Source organism: Accipiter gentilis, chromosome 28, assembly GCF_929443795.1.
Source record: "Accipiter gentilis chromosome 28, bAccGen1.1, whole genome shotgun sequence".
NCBI lineage: Eukaryota > Metazoa > Chordata > Aves > Accipitriformes > Accipitridae > Astur > Astur gentilis.
The window spans coordinates 5,950,376-5,973,223 of record NC_064907.1 but is presented as its reverse complement, the minus strand read 5'-3'; the positions used below and the strand labels follow the sequence as shown (position 1 = coordinate 5,973,223).

Sequence of the window (22,848 nt, the reverse complement as noted above, 5' to 3'; positions counted from 1 at the left end):
GGCCCATCAGCAATATGTGTTCATTTTCATTAATCTGGGTAGAAGAGCTGCCTTTTTTTTAAAATGAAAAACTGATTCGGCAAAGATCCTTTACCTCTCTCCTCCCCCCAAAATAAACAAAACAATTCAATTAGGCTTGGGAAACACCATGGTCTTGAACAGAGGCTCCATGCTCATTCACTGCCAACACAAGAACAGAGAGTTTGGGCAAATCTAAGACAGAGTTTGTTTTTGTTTAAGAACTGATACTTTGTTGATGCTTTTAAACACGAGTGGTTTCCATAATGCAGTCTGTATATTAAATTACCAGTTTAGCTTTCAAGCAAAGCCTACTGTCACAAGACTGTTCTTCCTCCCATATGTTCCAAACTTCAAAAGATTTTTCAAATCTCTGTTTTGGCCCCGATGCTATTCTATTGAGAGCAGGCACAAACAGAATTTGTGGAACACAAAGGTAACAAAATTACAGGATCTCTTACTTTGATCTGTTTTCTTCAGTGTGCCACACAAACCAGGCATAGATATGCAAATCTGAAGATAAACAGCTCATACACTGTTGAAGCACTGTGCATTTTCAGCATTTCCTTTGCTGAGACCCAGCCTTCAAGTGGGATATGAAGAGAAATGAACACCGTGAAGAGCACAGACAGATCTGGTTGCAAGATACTTAGCAGTGCCTGTGGGATAAACATTCATACAAATCAAGACTCCACTGAGTACATATAAATTAAATATATCATTTGGAAATACAATAAACAAAAATGTTTCACAAACTTAGAGCTGATCTGAGCAAGTGCAGATCAAGCAGAGTACAATCTTCTTAAGTTACAGAATTAAATGACACTGCAGCAATATCTACAGACACCTGAGTTCACCAGATGTGCCCTAGCTTCCATGCCACATACATTATTCTACACGTTGTACAGGAAAATCAGGATATCACTCAGTGAACTTAACTGGATGAAAACACAGATGAAGGCACCAGTCTATGCTGACTTTTGCTGAAGTGGTTTGCAGTGACAGTCTACCCAGATGAACTAACACCGAAGAGCCACTTCTTACCTTCCACACAACCGGCAGCAGGGAAGTGATACAGCCCTTAAAGCACAGGTACACTAACCCATCCATAGAGAGGCACTTGGGCCACTAAAAGGACCTGCAAGAAAAAGGGACAGCTACTTGTCCTCCCTCAAGCTAACTGGTTAGTGAGAGGGAACATCATTCACTCCCAACATTTGTACCCTTCATGTCAGCTTCAGCAGATTGTTTTCTATTCTTCCTCATGCCAGTAGATTAAACAAATTTACCAGTGATTCCCTGATACACATGAAAAATGATTGAGATCAAATCGCTGTGGCTCCCAAATCAGTTATGCTTTAAAAGTTCAAAAGCAGAATACTCTTTCCCAGATCCAAAAATCTGAATGTGGCTTATTGCCCTTTCAATGTGAACAGTGGTATTTACTGACAAACCGGCAGTATTTTTTCAAACAACAAATGGAAATCTAAAAATCTCTTTCTTTATATCAAGACCGAGGCCAAACCAAAACTGCCAGAACTGCTTCTCAGTCACAGATCAAATATAATATCCCTAAAGAGCCATCCCTCAACGTTAGCTACATTAGATATTGACTATAAAAAAGTAGATAACAATACGTAACTAGCCAATTCCTTTATGCAGCATGTTCTTACTGACATCAGTAGATCTGTTTATGGGAGCAAGTGGCACTTGCTAGGATGTGAGCTAGGACAGCAGAGGGTGCATTGTCTACCTTGCTTTAGAAATACACAGCAGTGAAGGAATAGGATTCACCTTGCATGAGAGCAAATCACAGTTGCTGCAGCAAGAGCATAGTTGTTGTCAGCCCTGACTTGGAGAAACCCTCATAGGCAACTTCTCCAGTTTTTTCCTAGAACAAGATAGATATGAGGACTAAGCATATAGATGGCAAAAGCCATGTTTTTACTTTTTCTGCTCAGCTGCACTGTCACAGCCCAGACTGTAAGCACAGCCAATAAGGTCTGGATGAGCACTGCAAAAAGAATTAGATCAGCTAGGAAACTGAAAAATAAGCAGATCACACAGGAGGTCCACAGAGAGCGATATCAACTTTGGTCAACATCCAAGGAAAAAATTTCTATGCGTCTTTCAGTCTCACACTTTCATAGTGGCAAAAGACTGATCCCTGCAGTACGACCATCCCCAACTTTGCTGAAAACAGCTGCTGATAGCTCCAGCACCAGAAAATCTGGAGGAAAATTGGTGTTTTGGGAACCTCCTTTCTTCTCTACAGGTCTTGGGCACCATTAATTCACACTTGCAACTTTGAGGGCATTCTTTATCCATGGAAATGTCTAACAAAATGGGACTCAGGTTATACATATTTTCCAGTCACCATCAGGCAAGCACTGACTTACACACCAGCAAGATATGTACCTTTTCCCCACAGCAAGCTTCAGCGATCTTAATCTGACTACTCATGTTGGAAGCATCTACTTCAAACAGTCTATTAGTTTATTTAAGATATGATAAGGAGGCAATTAGTGCATAGTATCAGTGTGGAAGAGATTCTTTGCTTTTTCCTCAAACTCATAACAATTCCCATCAGTGGAAGCTGAAGCTAACCAAATCCAGGCCAGAAGTTTAATTGCTGCAACACCACACTGAAATGCAGAGGCTTTACCATTGCTTGATGCCTTTAAATCAAAGCTAGTTATCTTTTCAAAGATGTGTTATAACTCAGACACACAACCATGGGGCTGACATAGCAATTATTGTTGTGGTTTGTTGTCCAATATTATAAAGGGTATCGCTGAAGATCTTGGCTCTACCCCTTGCCATAGAACATTTAAATTTATGGTGCTATTCATTTTACCTTCACTGTGTCAGAAGAAAAGGTAAAATGAATCAGTCTGGATGTCAACTTAAGTCACCATCCTAAACATATAACAAGGACTAAAAAGATACAAACTCTCTTCATTTTAAGAGATTTTTGCTGGGATAGTTTTAAATCTATTTTTACAATGTGAGTGGGGTTTTTTTAAGAGGAGAATGACTTACTTGTTATAATCCAATTGCATTATTAATAAGCAAATAATTCAAATAAAACAAGTGACTGGAGTGACAAGCATTACTAGAGAGTGGTTGTCTTGCCTGTTTACCACAAGCTGGGAAAAATGTGGCTTGTTTGGGAAGGAAGGGTGGGAAGTAACCATCAAAATGCTTTTAAAATTATTCCAGCTAAGTCATAGAGGGTGTGTGCTTTTGGATAGCTCAGTTCACAAGATGTGAATAGAAAGCAAAGAGAACTTTCTCCTGAAAAACATTCAATATAAGCCAGTAAGCATAAGTGAAATTGATGGACATGATTGACAAATTAGATAAAATATCACTACAATAAACTCCCCATGGAATTGAGGAGTGTGAAATTAATAATTAGCTGGCCACAGGTGGTAACAATTTCTGTTTTCTTTCTGCAACTATTTCTGACATAATTCTATAATATAGACTGAAATTAAGGCCTATTTTTAAGTGATAGGGCATGGCCAAAATATCTTTGAAAATACTTAGAATACTTAAAAAATGTTTTCTAGTTCAATTATCATTTGCAAATTCTCTTTGCTTGGTTTTATATTGAGGGTAAGAGTGTGGCAAGTGTAAAAGCAAGAATGGCATAAAAGAATTTGTGGAAGTAAAGGAGTGTCAAGAGCCCTTGAGCCCTCCCTGTTCCAGCTCTCCTCTTCCGATCGGCACCTGAAAAATTTTGATGCTTTCATGTTCTCCTAATAATACTTTTCTCCTCTAGAACATCTGCTGATAGCAGGTTTTCTAAACTCTTTAGTTTCTGCAACAGTTTATCTGGAAATGACTTTCTGAAATTATACTACTTCAAACAAACAAATAAAAACCAGCCATCTGCTCAGGGCTAGAAACCATTTGATACACAGATACATGACACTATAAGCAAATAACTATGGAAGAAAGTTTGCGAACAATCCAGCAGGCAAGGCATTCAAGAAAACCACAAGAATAGAGCCATGAGGAATGTGGCTAAACGAAAGCCTCGGGAATGAGCATATGAAGAAGACAAACTACACTTCCTCCAAGTACTCTCCTAGTCTCCAAATACTTAAAGCCAGAGCTTTTCTTAAGCCAAGCATGCTTTCAGGCATTTATTAATTCTCAAGAGAATAGCCTCAACAATTTGTGTAACCTTTTAATATCCACAATGTCCTGTGGCAAGGCTTTCCACTGATGAACAACATATCAGGCAGAGAACTGGCTTCTTTGTTTTGCTTTGAATTCACCACCTCCATTACCAACATTCAATAGCTATAACTCTCTTAAGAAGGACAAATACTGCTGAAGTCTGACTTCCTCTTTCTTCAACAAGTTTTGGCTGAATTAGACAACTAATAGACAAACAATCCAAACAAACCACTCATCCCAAATCTGCTTCCTGCAGGATCCCTGAGGCACCATCCCCTTGCCCAGGGTTTCCCACCTTCCCCCAGAACAGGTATCATGAGCTCCAGCAGCCACAGGGAGTCCAGCAGGACTCAGACAACTCTTTCGGGGACACTTCTGGCACTTATCAGGGCAGTGGCACCCTTCCTGTCGCAATCACAATCTCTTTCTTAGAGCCAAATTCAGAGAATGAGCGTTGGGACTAGCTGGCCTTGCTCTAATACAGCAGCTGGACCATAAGTACATAAAGGGTGGTGGCCACCTTTACTCCATTCTCACATCAATCAGGAAGGCAAAATCTGCTCCCACTGACAGACCATGCTTTGGCTTTTGCCAAGATTGAATGCTGTGCTGTTACTTATTTAACTTTGGTAATTGCAATGCACACAGATAGACAATTCTGGTTACATATATCTTTTACTGGGTTAGAGAAAATTAGAAGCAGATGGTAGCAATACTAATAATTGCACCTGTAAAAAACAAGCTCCCTTTGTTCTAAGGGTCTGGTTCAGAGCTATGTGAAATCGAGAGGAGCTGTCACGAGTCTGAATGGGTACCGCACCACACTGTGAGCTCTCGGTGACAGTGTTCAAAGTGGCAGGCCATGGATGAATGGCCTCGTCCTCCCCTTAGCACACACAGCAAGCACGCTCCTGGGTGATGCACTCTGTACACTTGCACTAATGGGAGGCAGGGGGAGAGGGGACACATCCATACTTGCACCTCTCTGGAGTCTGAGGTGGTTGCAGCCCTCAGGAGGGAGGTTGCTGATGAGTTGAGCAAGTGCAAACCATAGACAGAACTCTTCACCCTTCACAGAAATCAGCCTCACCTCAGGCTTGGAGCTGGATGACCATTTTGCAACTACAGTGAGAAGAAACCACAAGAGCTGGCTCCCCACCTCTGAGTGCTATTGACAAACTTCCACAGCTACACAGCCCCAAATAAACAGAGTTCAATAACTACCCTGGTAACACTTCAGCAGAAGCCTTCATAAGGTTTGTAATGATCCCACTAACAAAAACCACTTTGGCAGCCTTCCTCCATTCCCCAATTATCCGCAACTCCTCGCTTTCCATCAGCAAAGAAGTGAGATGGAACTTTACAAAACAGGGATATTCACAAAGAAGTGCTACATTTGCATCCATCAGAAAGCAAAAGCACAGACAAGGTATGAGTCCTACTAAATCAAAACCTACAGTTAAAGAAACTGTTGTCTGTGCTCCATAGTCAAGTTGTGTTTATACAGCAATTTTATCCAGCTTTTCATCTCATTAGCTTTCAGACCTTTATATATTTCAGAGAATTCATTGCGTAGCTACATTATGCTGTCTCCTCAATTACTTCCATTAGATATCATTAATAGGTCATAGCATAAAGAACTTGTTGGTTTAGAATTGTTTTTCTGGCTAATGACTAAATAAAAATTCTTTATCTGAGTCCACATTTTAATGTTTTAAAATATTTTAATTGCATCTAGAAATATTCCAGAAATTAATTTGGAAACACTTCTCTGATTTGCATGCTGCCTTTATGATTTTGCTAGAATTTACAATCAATTTGAATTAGCATTTACACTTAAAATGAAATGTGTCATAATCTGCTCTCATTCTCTTGAAAACCATTAAAATTTTTGAGAGAAGACAAGCTACTCTTTTATTTTCATTTCATCTAGCAAGGTTTTTTTCTGTTCAGTTATAGTATGGCTACATATACTGTCCATTCAAAGAGAGGAAAATTGATGGAAAGTAATTAACGGCAAAAATTAAGCTTTGCTATCACCCTGAAATGAACTGACTACCACAAGATGCTAATTAGCTGGCAAAGTATCAGGAAAGAGTGTCTGACAAGGGCATTCAGAAAAAAAGAAAAGTACCAAGTTTTATTTATTACAATCACCCAATTTTTATGTGCTGCATGCCTCTGGCTCCCCTATTCAAGATCTCTGTTTAAGGATGGAGTGGCTGTTTCTTTCCTCCTCAGCAGAAGATAAAGAAGGTCTGAAGAGCACATGCAACGTCAATCACATTTCTAAGTCAAATTCAGGCAGCTATGAGCATCATTTACAATATAAAATAGTGATGGTGCAAACCATAGAGTTTGGGCTTTGTTTTTTTCCTCCCACAGATATGACCTATACGTCAGGCCGGTATCTTCTCCATATGCTAAATTATGCAAGCCATTGCATTTTCTTTGAGCTTCCTGACACACCTCTATAGAAAAAACAGCTGCCCCCTGCCACCAAAAGGCAGGCTGTCAGGAGCAGTGGTTCTCATTATTTCTATGCATGATCTGTGGCACGGCACCCAGCGCGGCAGGTGGATGTCCTGTGCTCCCCCTGCTAGGAAGGAACAAAAGCAAGGCACTGGTTCGATGGTCTTTGGGACCATCCTAATCCTTACAGGAACTACAGGATTCAACCCTAAAAAAGCAGCCAAGTCCGCAGGAAGGGATAAGAATTGACATGCTGTGCCTTTTGTTTGAATCTGCCACAGCTCTTTTCCAGTTCATGTGGCTGGTGTGGGCAAGTCTGTATACACATAGTTTCTTCAGTAATTTACTTAAATAAAATAGATAAAGGGTGTAAGTGCTAAAAGGGGAAAGAAACCGTTTGTTACACTTCTGGGCCACTTCTTTCCCCCTATAATTTCCCATAATCCTAAAACTCAGAGGATGCAAATGCAGCCAGTGCAGCTGCCAGGACACAACTGGGGGGGTAATGGTATCTGCTGGACTTGAAAAGCAAAAAGCCAAAGCAAACACAAGCAAGGCACTCTCAGAATCTCCCACTGACAGGAGGGGAAAAGCCACATTTTCTACAGGGTCCTTCCTCATTTATGTCTAGGAGTTTGTTTGAGACTAAAAACTACTACCTTCCCGTCACTTTTAAAATGTACCGTATCTCTCTCTTCTCCCACCCATGTATTTTTTCAGTAAATTACATATGTTGGTAATAGAAAACACAAGCTACACAATGTGGATTCCCAAATCCTTAGAGCTAATTAGTACTTCACTGAAGAGCCATTTAAGAAAAATAGACTTCTATTACTATGACTAATCAGAGCAATGGTGTTTACAGTAAGGGTATACTGTGGATGCCTCTAGACTGCTTTTGCAATATAGAAGAAAAATTGGCAGCAAATGGCATGTATTGGCTTCCATCCATGCTGTTCCAGGTTGGTTATATTTACACTGCTCTGTAGAAAGCAGGCCCCAGTGGATATGTGGAAAATATGTCAATATATCTGTGTTCAGCAGCCAGGGTTTCCTCTAAGAGGGAACAAGTTGGTTTTGTGCCAAGAGGAGGCCAGAAGACAACTGACACCGGACAATCAGAGAGCTGGGGCCATGGTGCAAAACAGAGAGTGAGCCAAAATGACAGCGTAAACATATCTGTGAGATGTGTGTCACACACTCAGGCATGTAAATCACTTTAAATGATTCTGAAAGGACACCAATAACTTCAAAAATAATTCATAATCTAATCACTGTGTGGGCATTTACCGCTACAGCACACAGTACCCAGGGTCATGGTAATGGAAGTGGAGAGATATGAAGCTTTTCTTTCTGCTTTCATTTTGCTTGCTTTCTATGCCAACAATATTTTGTGCACACTGAGTTTTGCTGTCCTCTTTCCACATGTGCTCCTGCAGTTGTGTGGGTCTTTCATCCAGAGATAAAGAAAAACAACAGAAATCATTGACACAACGATATACAGCGGGAATATGAATGGCATTACTTTAGGCAAAGCTATTGCTTCTTGTTTGGTTGGTTTTAAATCAGCAGCGTTTCACTGTGTGTCTTTTTAAATTAATTTTTTCCCTGACAGGCTTTATTTGTTGTGATTTAAATAATTTACTTCTTCACCAACACAAACATAATGTTAATCATTTTCCTTTCCTTTTTCTCTCTGAGTCCCTGCACTCTGTTTAAGTTCGACCCAAGAGTCAGTCTAGCAGTCAACACGGCACTTACCAAGTAAACCACCAAGAACCTCTTCACACTGGACCACTATGCAAACTGATGTTTATTTTGGCACCAGTAGTTATGGTATGTCTCTGCTAACATAAACTACTAACTGCAATCAGTAAATGGACAACGAAGTTCTCTCACAGAAGCCATCCATCTGTTACTTGCTGTTGAGGTATTGATTTGCATTCTGAATGTGTAGCCACATTACCACACAATATACATAATACAATGATGCAATTACTGAAACTAAGAGCTAAATCTTCATTTGTCTCATAGGTTGGGCAAATAAAAATAATGGACTCGTGACACTCATACCCAAGCAATATTATCACTTCTATTTCCCTATTTTGAGGCCAAGGAAAACACATCCACATAAAACATACCTAGCAGTATCCTGAGAACAACAAAAGGTTTCAAAAATTATGGTATTGTAATAACTCTTCTTTCAGAAAGCTGATTAGACAATCTTAATGGGTGGTTCAGAATTTCAACAACAACAAAAAAATCCTCTGCCTCATTTAATGAGATCATTTAAAGAAGAGTGCTCAATTACAGTTTTATGAAGACTTCCTCACATCCCTTTAATTGCTCTTTCCCATTCTAATTAACCTCTTGAATGCCAATCTAGCTTGCTTTCTGGCCTGCCCATTACTATGACTCTTAAGTGTGATCCAGTCTCCCAGAGTAATAGCACGACGTACAGCACACATCCTCCACATCGTGATCCCTCTGAGGAACATACTGCAAACAACATGTCACAGGCACCTCCACGGTACAGTCCTGTGTCTGATGAGCTATCACATGCGCACACTGCTTTGTGCAGAATGATATGCTTTGCTCTCTGGTCTTAGCAGACACTTTAATTAAATTATTAAATGGAAAGGTATCCAATTCATCATTTTAATTAATATATTTCACAGATCAGCTAGTAATAGGAAGATCCACCAAAGACCGTGCCCTTTTTGCTCTCCCACAATGAACTGAAAGTCCTCTCTGATTGACTGAATGCAGATAAATTCTGCAGCATCTTGTCACTATTGTGCTATAAAACTGACCCTAATTCAAACCTGCCTTTCAGGGACAAGATTTTGGCTAATACTTCTGAGGAAGTAGCGTAAGTGATTCCATACTGGGGAGACAAGATGTATGTTGAAAAGAAGACAAAGATTTTATTGTAGTTAGGATGCAACTAGTAATGTTGAGATAGATGCCAGCAAATCTAGATCACTTATAGAATAATGTGAAGAATAAAGCTTTTGTTAATCTTTGCTTTCCTCTTTCCAAGATAAGCTACTATAAGATTAAACTACTACTCCAAGACACTGAGTTTCTCTGCAATGTAACAGAAGAATATTGCAGGCAGTATATCTGTTCCCTTAGTTCCCATCTGAGGCAGGACAAAGGTTGCACAGAGGTAAGAAAATAATTCAGTAGGGGAAACTTGTCTCATAGCAAACAGAGACTGAAACATTTGCACTATAAAGAGACAGTAAATTGCCATAAGCCGTCCTGGATTAAGCTACATAAAACCAAGGAGAAGAATAAAGAGTCAAAATTCAGAGATTTCTGCATAGGCAGAGGAGAGAAGTAGTCATGGAGATATAAACAATCTTGCTGTATGTTTGGTTCTTCACATGCCTTCTCTGGTTCTTGTCAAGTGCCCCTGTAGCAGGAAGTTCTCTGTACTCATAAATACACTCCTGACCATGTTTTATCCTGTTTTCATTCAGATATCCTTGAACTCAGAGTTAAATTTCTCTAGACCAAAGTTTGCAGGCAACTATATCTCACTCACTTTATCTACCATTTGTGGACAGCTATTTTTTGTCAGAGCACATTAGAAGATTACAAAAACAAAGAAAGTAAAAAGGATGGCTGCAAAACACAGTAACTTCCTGAAATCTAATTCAAAATGCAATATGCTTTAAACAGAAGCTAGAAAATAGGGTGAAATCTTAGCTGTAAGTCAACAAGGTACAAGTGTCACACCTCAACCCCGTGTGTCAGTCATCCCTGGGAAGAACAGATTTCTCAAATATTGCTTTTGGTGCAGCACAGTTTTACTGCATTTAGAGTATTAATTGCCATTATTAATCAATAAACCATTTTCCTGAAACAACATCAGCCTGGCTGCTTATTTTGTTATGTTCTTGTTTTCCCCCAAGATGGACATTTCTTAAATGGGAAGCCTCGCTGAGCACCTCCGTGTTGAGGAAGTGTTTTTTGAAAGTCAACCTCCATCAAATAATGTTCTTGCAGCTCTTATGCCTAAATGAAGATGTCAGCAGTGTCTGTGTCCAATGCCCACCTCCATTATCTTCTTATAAATAAATAATTTTCAGACCACACTGACACTCAGTAACACTTCCAAGCACAGCCGTCAGTGAAAGTGTCACTGGCCAGCATTGACAAGCAATGCACCGGCCACACAAATGGTGGGCTGGAATAAATGGTGGGTTTTTTACTCCCCCCCCCCCAGGTATCTCGATGGTTTGAGGGTCAGAGCCAGGCAAAAAGCAGCCCTAAGAGCAGCCCAGAGGCTACAGGGAACTGAAGTACCTGTACAACTAAAGGATAAAGGCAGAGCAAATGCAACCGTACAAAGACCTGTTTGAACATATCTGCATCTCTTAAAGTTTAGAGGAAAAGTATGTCTCAAAGACTTGCTGCTCCTAAAACTGAGAGGAACTGCATATCAGAAAGCTTGGGAGCCCTCAGCCATATGATCAGTCTTCTTCAACTGAATTAAAGTTCACCAGGACACATAGCTCCAGATAAATTTTGAAGAACAGTACTCCCTCTCCTCCCAACTTTTATTTTTTAAGCCACACAGAATGCTATAGACAAATATAATCAAATTGAAAGTCCAGAAATGCCTTCTATGTCTCTAGGTTAGACTTTACAGAAGCAGTTTTTACTTTTCTTCCACCAGAATAGAAACTAACAGTATATGGGCATTTTGTAGTATAGGGAATAATGCAACAGACTTAAAAATGGACTAACTGGATAGATCACACATAAACAAATTACGGCTGCTATCAGAAAGCAGGTATGTTGTGTAGGTATAGAAAATTCTTCATCTCATAATACTTTCCGTATAATGTATAAAATATTCCCGTGTTTCAGCTATAAAATGGTCTCATTTAAGTCCTGACCAAATCACTATTTATGAGAACAAGTCTCTTTCCCATGACTCCTGGTATTTCAAATAGTTCATGATTTGCTTCTTTAAATATCTTTGGGTTTAAAGTTCTATTCATTTCATAGAATCATTGTAATATCATAGGACATATGACCAACTTCTGTGGCATGTATTTACCCCTGGGTGATGAATCAAGGCTTTCTTCCCTTTAAGAAGAGAGGGCTTAGGTCAATCATAGGTTTATTGTAACAGGTTATTATTCTAATGCTTTTAATACTCTGAGATTCTTAATAATAGACGTAAGTTACAGCAGAAGTTTGCTTCATTTCTTCTACCATCATTAAAGAATCCTATATAGGAACATAATTTATTTCTCTGACACAGAAATAAACAATCTGACCACAATACGTTGAAAAATCATCTGCAATTAGGGCTGTGATTAACGAATTGATATGTCATGAGTACCTTTTAACAAACTTACTGTCACTTGAGTGAGATACAAACCATGATCATGGTAAACATCCAAAAGAAATATGGCTTTTGGAGCCTGTTTTCAAAGTGCAGAAGCTGTCTATATATTCACACATACATTCATGAATACCAAACCAAATATTTTTAGACTTCAGAGAAAGCTTCTACCTTATTTTTTTATGCAAAGTTAGGATAGAAAAATCTGAGTCTTGTCCAAAGTTTGATACTGTATATGTTTAACTTCAGTTCAGGTACAGCTCCACATAAATACAGCACTTGATTTTAAATGTGCAATTTTATAGTGCTGCAAGACTGTTTTGCTCTTAGCAGTGACAGTGGAAAGCAATGATAAGCTGTCACACTGAACAAAAATTTTCAGGTTTCAGTTTTAAGATAGCACTCTGCCAACAATCCACAGAGGGGTTTGAAGAAGGAAATAAGGAAAACCAGAATTAAACTGGGCAAACAGCACATAAACCCAGAACTGGTCATGCCAAACCATTAAGATAATGAACTTCTGGTATCTCTTCTGTACTGCAGAGGTAGACTGGAATCTCTTCTATGAAGCTGAGAGTATGTTTCTAAAAATGTAGCCAAAACCCATGGGGAAGATCATAAATTACATGTGTATTTCCTTCTGGGGGAATTATTGCTATTATACAAAAAAACCCCACCATCAGAAGCAGTCTTGTGGTAACAAAGTTTCTTTCTGTACTTTTTAAATTTTAAGGACTACTCACAAACCATGAAATTTAAATAAATCATACAGCTGAACACAAATGAATGTTCATCCATATACTACGTTTCACAATCATCAATTTAGGTACAGGACATGGGAAAAATTAAGGAAGTTTCAGCAGAACCTTAAAAAATGTCCTTCAAGACTTTGTATAAACCCTCCCAGTACAAACCCAGATGCCTGTCACCAGCTGTGCCAGTGTAAAGACTCACTGGAAGGCATGCAAACTTCACCAGAAAGTCTGGGCACTCAGTCCCACTATCCTTCTAAGATCAGAAGGAAGTCTCACTGAAAGCTTTTTTCTCCAATCCCAAAAATGTCAGCAGAGTTTCTGAAGGAAACATTACTTAATAAAGGAAGACTTGCTTCTTTTCAAATACTTATGGAAATGAGATTGCAAAACATATTTAGCATCCAACCACAAACAGTGAGTTCAAAGTCTAATAACAATAGCACATGGCACGATTTACACTTACAAAGCCTTCATGTTCTTCCAGACCAACAGCATTGCAGGGAAGAGCCTAATCTGATACAGTTACTGTAATTTTAGAAACTAATCCAAGTTCTGAAAGCAATTCACTAGCATTCAGATAAGATCCGAGTGACTTTGGTGTAAACTTCTACCAGCCCAGTGAAGCCCTTGTGAAAGGACTGACGGTGGGACAGCAGTTTCCCCAGGGCACACGGGTAGCTGTGCCCTCTGCAGAAAAGGTAAGAGCAAACACCACCACTACCAGCTTCAGTAACCTCCTGTTGTCCTTAGGTCTCTCTTGAAATCGCGGGACTTCAATGGTAGACGCAGTAGAGATTCAAGCAAAGATGCTGCTGATTTTCTCCCCTCAGGACTCCGCTCTGTTCCCAGAAAAGGCAGTTTACATTTTGCCCAGATGCAGGCTGAGCTTCTGACTGAGTTAAAGCTCCTGTTTCCAGGAGCTAAGTGCATCTGCCGCAACTTTGATGTGACTGGGATGCATCAAACCTATACCACTCACCCCCTTAAAAGATGCTGTTAACAAACTTAAATGTTTGCTTTTAAAGTGACCTGACTGAAATTGAAGTATTTTGTTTAGTTTTTCCCCAAGTAAATCAAAATATTTCAGCAAAAGTGGATGGGTTCCCATGTGAAAATTCGATTTTAATGGAATTTCCCTTCTCATTGTAGATACACTGGCAGAAGGTTCCCAATAAAATATAAACTTCACAATGACTGGAAGTGAAAGAGCTGTCTGGATAATCCACTTTACTGAAGAAACAATACTGAGAAATGGGAACTCAAGTCTAAAAATTAACAATGCATGTAAGAAAACAACAAAAATACTGCTCTTTTCCCTAATGCAAACATGAAATAATGAATACACGCAACCAGAAGGAATAGAAACTGCTACCTCAGCGACACATGGTGCATATGAGAGGGAGGGATCAGCTTAAGCTTCGTTCCAAAAATCTGGTTTATCCTGGCCCCACATAAGGAATGAAAGTAAGAGATCAACGGGCAACGCCACTTCTAACTCACCCACAAGAAGCAGAGAAGTGGGGTGGCAGCCCCGACTCTGATCTTCCCAAGCTATATCCAAAAGGCTCTTGGGAAAGCTGAGGGATTCCGTGGTCCTCCCAAGAAAAACAATACAAAATGTGTAAGCAGTGGCATGGCTAGCATCTGCTCAAGAGTTAGTCATCTTCAAGCCTGCAACAGAGGCACTGATATTTTGTGTTAAGCTTGCATCTTAGTGCCCCGGCTGTCCTCTGGCATATCCTCTTTTTCACTATTGTTTATTGTCTGAAGTAAATCCCATTTAATCGTGCCACAGAAACAACAGTAATTTTAAGCAAAACATTTATTTGTTGAGTATTTTTGATAGCACTAGCTTCCAGAGGCTTTTCTTTGGGACATGACTCTTCTTTGAGGCACCTGTTGGCAGAGGGGAAAGCCAACGGCAAGCACACTTGCAGGCACTTCATGCAGGGTGCTGGCAGGCACTCTGCTGCTGGCCCAGTCGACTACAATAACTCCTAACACTAGATGCATCTTCTTCTGCAACACTTGTAATTTTGTTGCCCTGCCAACTTGCTTAAAAACATCCAGAGCTAATAAAACTTTTTTGGTTTTTTGGCTGCTTCCTTATCAAAACTTTACATAATTTTATTTTCAGTCTCATGAGCCCTGCAGCTGTAAATTAATTGAATAAAATTTACAAACATTATGCACTGATAAAGCACTTTCAAGGCTTTTTTCTATTCAGTTGACTTAGCTGCTTGGCATGACAGTTTTGCTTGACATGAGTTCAGAGCCTCTGGAAACCTTCCTAATCCCACTCTCCAGGCCTTGTGCCTATTCATGGAACCATGTTAGCCCAAATCCAGAAAATTAATAAATCTCAAATGGTTTTAAGCCCTCAGAAACATCCCTTGGTACACATTCCATCTTCTTTATATTGCAGGCATCTTGTTGCACAGTAACTCTTACTTCAAAGACCTAAGTAGAAACCAATGTAGTCCCAAAAATTTTGAACATTTAATAAAATTTCTCATTTAAGATTATTGCAGGTTGAAGCATAATTGCATTTACTGCAGTCATTCTGAAGTCACCTGTTTATGTTTCAGTGCAATATTTCCATGGCGGGGCTCAAACTAAATCTTTTCAACAGAATCACTGGATGACTTCTTTTATACTCAAGAGCAAAAGATCTCTTCTGCCCATATACTAATCCATGAAACCCCTCATCCTCATCATTTCTGCTAATATTTCTGATTAGACCAGGAAGCACCACTTCTCTGAGACACATCACGCTGGTAGGAATCTAAAGATGATTTCTTACACTGTGCTGAAGTGGGAGTACAATCTATATATATTTCATTAAATATTTGACTGCGTGGTAAAGGAGTTTTCTTGTATCTTTTATCTGTTTAGTGTTTTGAAAACAACTGTTAAGCAATAATCTTTAGGGACTATTCCTACAATAGTCTTTAGGGACTACTCTTAAAATGAAATCCAAGCAACATCTCTGAGGTGTTCTTATTGGAGCTCACAGGAGAAGCATGTGGAAGTAAATATCCAGGTTGTAAAGAACTGATTCATTACATGTAGGCATGAGGAAAAATGGAGGACTATATTGGCCTATAATACACATGTATATAGGTCAATGAAGTTTCAACAGGGATGAATTAATCCCAATAACTTTATCTCACCCCAAGCTTCCTTTCATTTCTATTTGTGTGGGCGATTAACTACAAATGACATGACACTAAAATGATGTCAAACAACAATATACTCTTTTAAATGAACAAAGTTTTCCAAAAGTATCAGGTGCTTAATGAAGGGAGGACCCGCTGTTCCCAATAGTCATATACCAGAAGAAAGTTTCATAAAACCTTCATGCATGCAGCAAAAGAACATAATTCAAGACGAAGTCCATAACATAAATAAAATACTGGAATGTATTCAGGCATTTAGCAGATGGAGAGAATAGAAAACATTGTTAATGTTTTGGCAGACTAATAATTTTAACAGAATCAGATCATCATTTGCATCAGACCTCGAAATCTACAGATGTGATGATGTCATGAAAGTCCAAGAAGAATTTGTAAATATATTTAAAAAATCAGATCAGAGGTATTGAATGACACAAAGAAATATAAAAGAATAATGTTTTTTTAGCTCATCCTATTTACAATTCAATCAAGGACCATAACTGTCGGATATGTCATGGGCAATATTTAAGCAAACAAAACCAAAATAAATTTGGAACCTAAAGGAAAGGCATTTTCAAAGGCACAGAGCCCTTTCAGTGCCCTATTCCCACAGCAGGAAAACAGAATTTGGGCACATTACTACCATTTTTGCTTTGAAAAGCTCCCACATGTATCAGCTGTGCCCATGAGACCAAGTATTTGAAATGCCTTAGATTAATTTTAGGAAGGAAAAAAACCCAAAAAAACTTAGAGCAACTGGTACAATAACACCCTTGGTGGGACTGACCACATGGGCCACCCAGTGTCACTGAACAATGGACACCAGTGCCAGAGCTTCCGTGGGGAATATTGCACCAATGTTAGTCAGCTGATCCCTGGTAAAATAAAGCAAACCTCACCAAACAAGGAGAAATTAACAAGAAAAAGGTAATTGAACACAGGCTAAGTTTCAAAATCCAGTTTTATTTCAGTCAGTTTGATGTACAAACTGCAACTTTTTACTTGTTCCTTCAAGTCAGTATAAACTGCCTTGCTGATTCCTGGAAAAATATTAATCATGTGCCTAGTATTTAATTTATCAGTTCTAATCTTCATCTATCAAGACGCAGTCAAGTAGCTAAATCCACCTTAGCCAACACTTACTGCACTAAGGAAGCTGAAATACAAGTTTCTTCCTCTTGACAGTCATAGGGGAAAATGTTAGGAAATGCCAGAAATTTTTACCTTTAATATTAGCTCTTTAATATTATTGCCATTTCTAGAAGTATAACTTTGAGTGGCTCTAAGCATTTTATACAAAGACTGTCTGCGTTGTAGGCATGGCACTGATGGAGGCCAGGGTAGCCTAGGTAACAATAATTCCTAAAACCTTGATATGAATTATATCTGAAGCACAATGAGGAGTCACAAGGTTAAAAAAAAACCCAACACCTTCATGCCAGCAGCAAAACATGTTTTTAAAAGTTAATGGTTTTGAGCTTGTTTTTAGCTTTGACCCAACTGTTTAACAAGGGTTATGCTCCATTGCGTACCATCTCAGCATCATTTGAAGAGCAATCCTTTTCACTCTATTATCACACAGGCACCCAATCTTAATTCCTTGCACCAATATTTTGATAGCAAGAAGGTAGACAAGTTTATAGAATGCCTGAACTGAAGAGCAGGAACACTGTTGTCACTTCTGTGTGAGTACTGGGGGAAATACTGAGGCAGGCTATAAATTTTGTGTATCACCTGCTTACAAGTCACTTGATTTATACTCAAAAATCATGCCCAACCAGCTCTTTACACCTAACATCACAGTCTGTATTGCATGTTATATTAGCTGTTTGGCAGGTTCTGCTGTTCATTTACCAGTATGTTTAGGAAATAAAGGCTGAATTTCTTTCTGCTCTTCTACTAGTGATGCTGGTAAGCTCTGAGGATGCTGGAAGAAAGGACCTCCAAACCAGATAAATGTATAATATATGTCAATTATACGGTCACTTCAATACACATAAAACCAAAAAAGAGTGCAAGCCTAATGTGGTGGGTTGACCCTGGCTGGACACCAGGTGCCCACCAAAGCCGCTCTATCACTCCCCTCCTCAGCTGGACAGGGGGGAGAAAATATAACAAAGGGCTCCTGGGTCGAGATAAGGACAGGAGAGATCACTCGTCAATTACCATCATGGGCAAAACATACTCAACTTGGGGAAAATTAAATCAATTCATTACCAGTCAATCAGAGTAGGGCAATGAGAAATAAAACCAAATCTCAAAACACCTTCCCTCCACCCCTCCCTTCTTCCTGGGCAAAACTTCACTCCTGGATTCTCTACCTACCCCCACCAGCGGCACAGGGAGACAGGGAGTGGGGTTTATGGTCAGTTAATCACACATTGTCTCTGCCGCTTCATCCTCAGGAGCAGGACTCCTCACATTCTTCCCCTGCTCCAGCGTGGGGTCCCACCCACAGGAGACAGTCCTCCACCAACTTCTCCAACGTGGGCCATTCCCACAGGCTGCAGTTCTTCACGAACTGCTCCAGCGTGGGTCCTTTCCACGGTGTGCAGTCCTTCAGGAGCACACTGCTCCAGCGTGGGTCCCCCACAAGTCCTGCCAGAAAACCTGCTCCAATGTGGGCTCCTCTCTCCACAGATCCGCAGGTCCTGCCAGGAGCCTGCTCCAGCGCGGGCTTCCCACAGGGCCACAGTCTCCTTTGGGCACCCACCTGCTCTGGTGTGGGGTCCTCCCCAGGCTGCAAGTGGAGATCTGCTCCACCGTGGACCTCCCTGGGCTGCAGGGGGACAGCCTGCCTCACCGGGGTCTTCACCACGGGCTGCAGGGGAATCTCTGCTCCGGCACCTGGAGCATCTCCTCCCCCTCCTTCATCACTGACCTTGGGGTTTGCAGGGCTGTTTCTCTTACATGTTCTCACTCTGCTCTCTGGCTGCCATTTTTGTCTGTCGCAGCAACTTTTTTTTTTCCTTCTTAAATGTGTTATCCCAGAGGCACTACCACCGTTGCTGATGGGCTCGGCCTTGGCCAGCGGTGGGTCTGTCTTGGAGCCGGCTGGTATTGGCTCTGTCGGACATAGGCGAAGCTTCCAGCAGCTTCTCACTGAAGCCACCCCTTTAACCGCCCCTCCCCCCCCACCCCCCCAAAACCTTGCCACACAAACCCAATACACCTAAGAATTCATAAAGTCTGTCAGAGATGCAGAAGACCTCTGCTAAGTACACTTAACAGCCAATAATGTTTATGGTTTTTTTGAAATGCAGATGGTGGCACTGCATAACAATCTAACATGAAACTCAGTGTAACACTAAAGCTCACAAAATAGACCGATATATGTAATAAGCAGCAGGTACATCCCTTCATCAGAATTAACTTTTAATGAAATGTGACTTAAAAAAATGGAATAGTAGAAATTATAAAGTACATGGTTTTGCACACTGTGAAAACTCTCTTAGCAATTGTATCTTTTTCAATCTATGGTTCTTATCTAAGTTTTCTCAGCTGTTTTATCATTACCGTTTGTTATTTACAACATATGGTTGCCCCTTTGCAAAAGAGTAGTCATTTGGAGGAATCAGCCATAGATTACAAGCTTTTCTGGAAAAGAAGCTACTCCTTATTTTCTCCTAGTTTATTTTTATTCACAACATGTGCACAAACTGAAATAATTTAAAGAGGATGCTGCATACAGTTGCCAAACCACACAGGGACAATTCCAACAGCAGAAAGCCCAGATGAAATCACTTTGTCCAGGCAGGTGGTCAGAAACCACTCTTTCAGCTTGTGATCTCTCTTTCCAACCTCAGCAAAGTGCCTTCCTGCACCATTTGCACTACCTTCACATGCCCCTGTGTCAAAGACATGTCCCAGCAGGTACGAACTTTAACTTCAAACACAGCAGTCATCTTCCTTTCTCCCTGTTCCAGTTTAGCTCCCTTGCTCTGAGGACAGAGTGCATAATATAGTGCTAAAATGGCACATTTTAAAAATATTTCAGAAGGTAATGATGCAGATGTAAAGCTGTGACCTTGCTGTCCAAGTACAGTCTTAAATGTGATAAGCCAAATGAGTTAGAAAGATAATCACCCTGCGTTGCTCTGAGGGAAGACTGAGGGGAGCTGGTGAGCCAAGAGCAGGCAGCACCCATACACCTGGGGATGCTGCTAGAAACTGAGCGCTGATAACTGCATAACTCACGGGTGAGAGTCCGAAGGCTTTTCAGATGATCAGAAAGTGAGGAACTGCAAGGACAAGCATGCACAAATTTCATCTAATGATAGATAGTTTTGCTCTAAATGATTCAGAGAGCAATGCACTGAAATTGTTACATTTAAATTAATGCCTTTGGAGGCATTTCCCACATGAAATACAGGCATAAAGCATTTAACTCACATGATTATTAAAGAAGAGGTAAAATTACACTAAAACTGAAGACCAGGTAAAAAAAGATGGAAGAAAAGGTATTAGGATGGCTTATTTTTCTATGTGTCTGAAGGAAAGAACAAATGAAAGAGAAAACAGGTAAATGTACTTAGAGCAGCACTGGAAGCTCTAAGCACTTCCAGTCATGCAACTCAACCTGTGCTCTGACCTTCGGAGGGTGAGCACCAATTCTCCAGCTTCACCTCTGCACCTTTAGAAATTATGCTGCAGGTGTCTAATATGTGTTTTATTCACCATCTTTTGGCCACCGAAGCATCACGAAGAGAACTGGCCTTCAAACAGTGAAAAATAGCATTAATTTCAGATTTTAAAATGACTTATTAGTGAAATAAAACCACTGACAGATTCAAATAACTAAACCAGAAATGAGATCTGTCTTTGGAATGACCAGGGAGCAAGAGGACAGATTGCCTATATCCACCCCAAAGCATCTTCATCCATTCCATAACATGCCATTTGTGAAGATAGTATGACCAACAGCATCTAACATTCAGTTAAAAATCAAGTAAGAAAGGCAACATAGTATTATATAACTGTAAATACTGCCAGAGAGATTGCATATTTAAGGATCAAGGTCTTTTACAATTCTGCTGACAGATTATCACCTATTTAATTATTGAGGTCTGTACAAATTACGGAAAGACAGACATGCAAATGTAATTATGAAGGCTAGCCTTTTAATGAACTAACAAGAAGTGCTATAGGTAGTTAGACACTCATTGCTACCAGCAACACTAGAAGCTTTCTCATTAAAAAGTTAGTCTGCAAAGACAATTTTTTTCAGGTGATGAAAAATGCATATAGAAACCTAATACAAGTTCATTTATGATTTCTGCTCATTTTAAGCCTTCTCTTTATGCCAGAAAAACAGTAAGCAGTGCTCCACTTCATTAGTCCCTTGAATGCGAAGGTAGCATAAAGTCATGGCTCCACAGTTACATACCAGGAACACTGGGAGTAGAATACTATATGTTAACTCAAAGGGCCAGGCAGAACATCGCACTAAGGTCCACTAAAAAAGAAAAAAGAAAAGCCCACATGTGATGAGACCACTGTCCAGCTCCCAAAGTTCAGGCTGTAGCCAAACAGATGGGAAAGATACTTTCCACATAGCCCAATCAGGACCTGGAATAGTCACAGTGTTAAACTTATCTTGAGCAGATAAAATTAAATTAAATGGACTGCAGAGGTACTGTCCCAATTCTTTGGGACTTTATGCACTCAAGGCTGCACACACGTGTTCACTTCAGAGTCTTAGAAAGGATGCCCCGATTTCTCTCCTGGGTTTCTGCATAACAAAAAGTCTGGGAGAAAACTTTCTTGAGAGTAAGGGTTTACTGGAAGCTGTGTTACAGAAACGAACCTGCTTCCATCAGACCACAGAAGAAGTTAACAAGAACCAAGAAACCAAGGAGTGTGTTACAGGCTGTATAATTACAATAGTTTCATGCAACTCTGAACAATCATTCTGGAACATTCTTCTTCCCCCCCCCCCCCCCCCCCCAAAAGTGTTGGAATCATCATCAAATCATTCTGCAACAATGTTATTGAAGGAAACCTGCCTTTGCCTCAACATGTTAATGGGTTCACATAAACAAAGCTGAATTATATTTCCAGAACGTAATTAACACAAATGTGGAATCTCCATCGTTGAAGATATCTCACTCGGGCAAGTCCCTGGGCAACCTGGTCTCCATGGCCCTGATCTGAGAGGGGATACGACCAGATGACCTCTGGTCCAGAGGTCTCCTCTGATTCAGAAGTCACCTCCGATGCTGAAGTACTCTACAATTCTCTGATTGATTCTGTCAAATGTGTGTATAAATTCAATGCTTTTCACAGCAATAGCAACACAACACACTCTGGCATATGTAATACTTCTCTATACAAAATGAAACACCCAATACAGCTTGCATTATGATAACAGAGGAACTAAAAAGAAAAATGTTCAATGGAATCATTTTTGTTACGAGGTTTAACATGGTACAGACTTTGTGTGAATGACATTTTCATAAACGGTCTTGAGTTTATAAATTTTAGAATGTCTTTTCTATAACATTTTAACTTCAACATGGATAAAGAATACCAAGGTTGAATTCTGCAAGGCGAGGATGTTCCGTTCTCCAATTAGACCCAGTTAAGAGTTACAAGCAATATTGACAACTTTTGTTTTTCAGTACCATCAGTGGCTGCTAATACCATCATCTTTTCACAGCAGGATCAATTCTAATTCTGTTAAGTGTCAAATTAAAAAACAAACTGATGCATGGAAATGAAAAAAAAACCAAAATCACTGCTATCTGAATTTGAATTAATTATAAGGGGCAAATAAGCCATTATTGATTCAGTTCCATAATACTAAGAACTTGCCAGAGCTACCAGTGACCCAGAGATATAAGCGTAAATGCTCATAATAGAAGTAAAT

The 22,848-nt window shown here is 39.9% G+C and overlaps 1 protein-coding gene across 6 annotated transcripts in view; it reads right to left on the bottom strand.

The window, feature by feature from the left end:
- The window catches only part of SMYD3 (SET and MYND domain containing 3), a 442,190-nt gene that overhangs the window by 164,260 nt on the left and 255,082 nt on the right, over positions 1 to 22,848 (bottom strand). The window lies entirely within an intron of this gene.